The sequence below is a fragment of the Sciurus vulgaris genome (assembly GCF_902686455.1).
Source record: "Sciurus vulgaris genome assembly, chromosome: 1".
Classification (NCBI taxonomy): domain Eukaryota; kingdom Metazoa; phylum Chordata; class Mammalia; order Rodentia; family Sciuridae; genus Sciurus; species Sciurus vulgaris.
Window position 1 is genome coordinate 138,422,338 of NC_136461.1, and position 5,344 is coordinate 138,427,681.

Here is a 5,344-nt window from a genome sequence, read left to right on the forward strand (position 1 = left end):
AAATATATGTTTCTTTAGTTGTTGGGTGTAGCATTTTTCATATGGCAATTTAGACACAATTTTAATGTTCTTCAATTCTTCTTTGTCTGTGTTAATAATTTTTCATGCCTCAAACTACTTTTCATATGAAACTACATGATTTCATGCAATACTTTGAAGCAGTAATGACACAAAAATTTCCTTGTATACAGATAATTTGCATACTTTCCACAAAGCAAATGTGCAAAGGTACTAGAACAAATTATTAACTGCTATAGTGTTTTCATATCCAACAGAGTTGTTGTACATTAAAGTGTGGTATTAAAAACTCAGGCACTTGCCTAATTTTAAAATAAAGTTTTTAAAGCTATGTCACTACATCTAAAGTGCAAATACAATTTCAAAGAAAGATTATTCTAAATAACTTCTCTATTGAAACAAGTTTAGTGTTTTTTGTCTACTAACTTCACTATTATGTGTATGAACTTTATAGCTTTAATGGGTAGTAAAAGTATATTCTACCTTGGTCTCAACATGGCACCAACATAATCAAAAGCTAGTGAGGTGCTAACATGTGAGGATTAATCCAGTGAATGGGGTCACAGTATATTCCAGGAGGAGGTACTCACGTCACTATATTGAGAGCTATGGTTCATTCTTCCTTCCTTGATTTGGATAATCGAATGGAACAGGAGGAGGGTAGTGACTCTAATGGTCATTCCTTTGGTACATTCCTGCCTCTGCCAGCGATGAGTACCACAATAAAAGAGGTGAGAATATCAGTTCTGAAATCTGGTACACAGGACTTGGAGCTGTAGTCACCAAATTGGGTTTTCCTTCTACTTCCTTACTTGTGTCTTCCTCTGAAGTAGAGAATAACAAATGATAATCAGAGGTAATCTTGTCAAGGACCCCGATAACCTTGGAGATCTCATCCTTGCCTTCATCTTCATTTTCAATGCTGACAATGATGAATGCGTTGTTTTTCTCTCAGTACCAACATTGAACCTCACGTGGGTCCACTGTAAGAGGAAGCTCCTTTGAAAGCCCAGGTCACTGCTATTCTCATAGTCATTTATGACAAAGATTGACTCTTTGAAACTTATTAACACAAATGCATCTGTAGACCTATCCTTTTGATGGTTTTTCTGGATACCAGTGATATTTTATATTTTCTTGAGGTATTTGAGTCAGTTTCTCAGCAAATATCCCACTGTCTCTTCTTTGAACGTACATGTTTTTAAATTAAGCTGGTGAAAAAGATGACAGCAAATACCTTCTTCATTTTTCCTGGCTACAGGATTGTTGCTTCAGGGCTGTAGATTCTGTGACCCTGACCACATACAGGACAGTACTGAGGGTGCGGGATTTGGGATCAGTGGGCTAGTGCTGGGCTGCAGGGACCACAATGAACCTCATCCTGCATGTCTGTCTCTCAGGTTCTGTACCTGAGATTTGTTGTACCTGAGATTCTGTATATTTCACATACTTGCTTTATTAATTACTAAAAGAACTTTGGTGAAATGTCTACTATGGAAATCCATAGAATGTACAACACAAAGAAGGAATCTAGTATAAACTATGCATTTAAATTAACAATACATCATATTGGTTTATGAGTTATATGATATGATTTTAAGATGTTAATAATGCATAATATATGGAGGGATGGGGAGTGAAGGAGTATATGGAATTATTTGTAGTAGTATTTTGCTCAGCTTTTCTTTAAACCTAAAACTACTGTAAAAAATAAAATCTATTGATTGAAAAAATCTTCCCTATTATTGTTAATTTGTATATTTCTCTATGCTTGTCACGAACTACTTTATATATTGTTAGGTTATGTAACTAAGAGCATAAATAATAATAATTGTTATATCTTTCTGGTAAATCTAACCTCTCCCCACATGAAATGCTTCTTTTTATTTCTAGCAATATTTCTTCTTAATGACTACTTTATCATATGTTAATATAGTTATTGGGGCTTTCTTTTGCTTAGTATTTGTATGATATATTATTTTCATCCTTTTATTTTCAACTTTAAAGTACACTTGCATATTGGTCTGCCTTAAAGCAGCATATAGTTGCATTATTTTAAGATAAGCCTAGCATTCTTTTGTTTTATGACATTCGTTATTCCATTTACATTAAACATAATTACATAATAGCAGGACAAACCCCCACATCTTTTATTTTATTATTTACTTATATTTATCCTATCTTATTTTGCGTAAACATTATATATAACAAATATTTTATTTTTTTTGGTTGGCTGATTTAAAAAAATTGTTTTCCTTATTGTTATCTTAGTAGTTATATGCTGTTTTACTATTACCTTAGTGATAACTTAGAGATTTTAGTTACATTGTCATTTTGTAAATATTAATATAAATCAGTAAATTAATCTCTTAATTATTTATTAATAATTAATCTCACAGTAATCTATTAGCATACTCAAACCCTACTTATCCCCCTCTCAACATTTGTTATTATTATATGTTTTAGTTCTATATGTAAAATCCTGTAAGACATTATTATTATTGCATGGTATACTCCATGTTCACTCAAAATTATCCATACATTGACTCCTTCAGTTTTCCTTAATTTCTTCTTAAATGTTTTTTATCTTTTCTCATTTTCCTTATGACAGAACAGTAGCTGTCACAGTTTGTTTTCTGTTACATAACAACACACTGACTAGGCAAAGTGCTAACAATGGAAGCTTATTTGTCTCATGGTTCTGGTGGCTAATTATCCAAGATCAAGAAACTGCATCTGGTGAGGGCTTCTTTCTGTATCATAACATGGCAGAAGGGCAATGAAGCATGTGAAAAAGAGAAAAGATGGGCTGGACATATTCTTTAATCAGGAGCCCACACCCATGGTAATGGCCTTAATTCACCCATGAGGGCCCTGCCCTCATTACATAATCACTTCTTAAATGTGCCATCTCTCATACTGTTAAATTAGGGATTAAGTTTGAACATAAAACTTTTACGGGGACATTCAAGTCATAGCAATGCATCTTAGAATTATTCTTAAAAATTATTTTGGTGGAGAAAAGTCCCAGTTTGGGGTTTTCTGAAAATGTCTTCATTTTTCTCTCATCGTTGATCTATTTTATCTAACTTGGTAGCTATTTTCTTTTACCACTTTAAACATATTATTTCATTGTCTTCTATCTTCCATTGATTTTATTGAAATGTTGGCTGTTACTTCACTTTTACTTGCTTGAAAATTAACTATGTCTTACCTATCCTACTTCTGGTTGCTTTTAAAATATTTTTCCTTGGTCTTTGGTGCCAATAATTTTATTATAATATGTCTGAGATTGATTTTCTTCAAAATTATTATTATTCCAGTTTAGGTCAATAGGATTTTTTAAAATTTTGTTTTGAATCTATGACTTGACATTGCCTTTTGTTTGATATATTGGTCTTAAAATTATTAACTTCATCACTTCTGATTCTTTTACTCTCTTTTTCTTCTGAAAATACAATCATGTTAGATGTTTTAAGTCTATGCCCTATGTTTCTTACATTTCCTTCTTTATTTTACATCATTTTGTCTCTCCATACATTCTTCTGAATAATGCCTTTAATCACATTCAATAATTCTTTCTTCAGCTGTGTTTATTTTTAGTATAAACCTTCTGTTGCTATCTTAATATTCTATATCTGCCTAAATTTTTATTTCATTATTTTTGTATTTTTTTTCTGTCTATCAAAATTTATAATTTTTTCACAATCACCACTTAAAATTGGGTGTCTGACAAAAGAAATTACAAATAGGAAAAGAAGAACTCAAACTATCACTATTTGCCAACAACATGAGTCTATATTTAAAAGATTGAAAAATTCCATCAGAAAACTTCTAGAACTAATAAGTGAATTGAGCAAAGTAGTAGGATATAAAATCAACACCCATATATCAAATGTGTTTCTAGACATCAGTGATGAATTCACAGAAAGAGAAATTAGGGACACTACCCCATTCACAATAGCCTCAAAAAATAAAAAATAAAAAACAACAACAACTTGGGAATCAATCTAATAAAAGAGGTGAAAGACCTCTACAATGAAAACTACAGAACACTAAAGAAAGAAATTAAAGAAAACCTTAGAAGATTGAAAAATCTCCCATGTTCTTGGATAGGCAGAATTAATATTGTCAAAATGGTCATACTACCAAAAGTGTTATACAGATTTAATGCAATTCCATTTAAAATTCCAATGACATTCTTCGTAGAACTAGAAAATGCTATCATAAAATTCATTTGGAAAGATAAGAGTCCCAGATATCCAAACCAATCCTTAGCAAGAAAAGTAAAGCAAGAGGCATCACAATTCCAGACCTTAAACTATACTATAAAGCAATAGTAACAAAATGGCATGGTGTTGGCAACAAAACAAATATGTAGACTAATAGTACAGAATAGAAGACACAGAGACAAACCCACATTAATATAGTTATCTCATACTAGATAAAGGTGCCAAAAACATTTGTTGGAGAAAAGATAGCCTCTTCAACAAATGGTGCTGGTAAAACTGGAAATCCATATGTAGCAAAATGAAATTAAACCCTTATTTCTCACACCGCACAAAACTCAACTTTATGTGGATCAAAGACTTAGGAACTAGAACAGAAGAAAAAGTAGGCCCAAATCTTCATTTTGTCAACTTAGGACTTAACTTCTTTAACAAGACTCCTAAAACACAAGAAGTAAAATCAAGAATCAATAAATGGGATGGATTCAAACTAAAAAGCTTTTGCTCAGCAAAGGAAACAATCAATAACATGAAGAGAGAGCCTACAGAATGGAAGAAAATCTTTACCACATGTACCTCAAATAGAGCCCTGATCTCCAGGATAAGTAAAGAACTTAAAAACTTAACACCACAAAAACAAATAACCCAATCAATAAATGAACTAAGGAACTAAACAAACCCTTCATAGAAGAAGAAATACAACTAATCAACGAATATGTGAAAAAATCTTCAACATCTCTAGCAATTAGGGAAATGCAAGTCAAAACTACTCTACGATTCCATCTTACTCCAGTCTGAATGGCAATTATCAAGAATACAAGCAACAATAAGTGTTAGCGAGAATATGAGGAAATAGGTACACCCATACATTGCTGGTGGGACTGTAAATTGGTGCAACCACTCTGGAAAGAAGATTCCTCAGAAAACTTGGAATGGAACCACCATTCCACCCAGCTATCCCACTCCTCAGTTTATACCAAAGGACTTAAAAATAGCACACCACAGTGATGCCACCACATCAATGTTTATAGCAGCTCAATTCTCAATAGCTAAGCTATGGAACCAATCTCGGTACCCTTCATCTGATGAATGAATAA

General features: G+C 32.4%; 1 pseudogene across 1 annotated transcript; it reads right to left on the reverse strand.

Moving 5' to 3' along the window:
* Positions 1-535: 535 nt before the first annotated feature.
* LOC306654435 (protein BTG3-like) lies at positions 536-1,215 on the reverse strand (annotated as a pseudogene). The gene has a single exon. The product of its transcript is annotated as a protein BTG3-like (transcript).
* Positions 1,216-5,344: the final 4,129 nt, after the last annotated feature.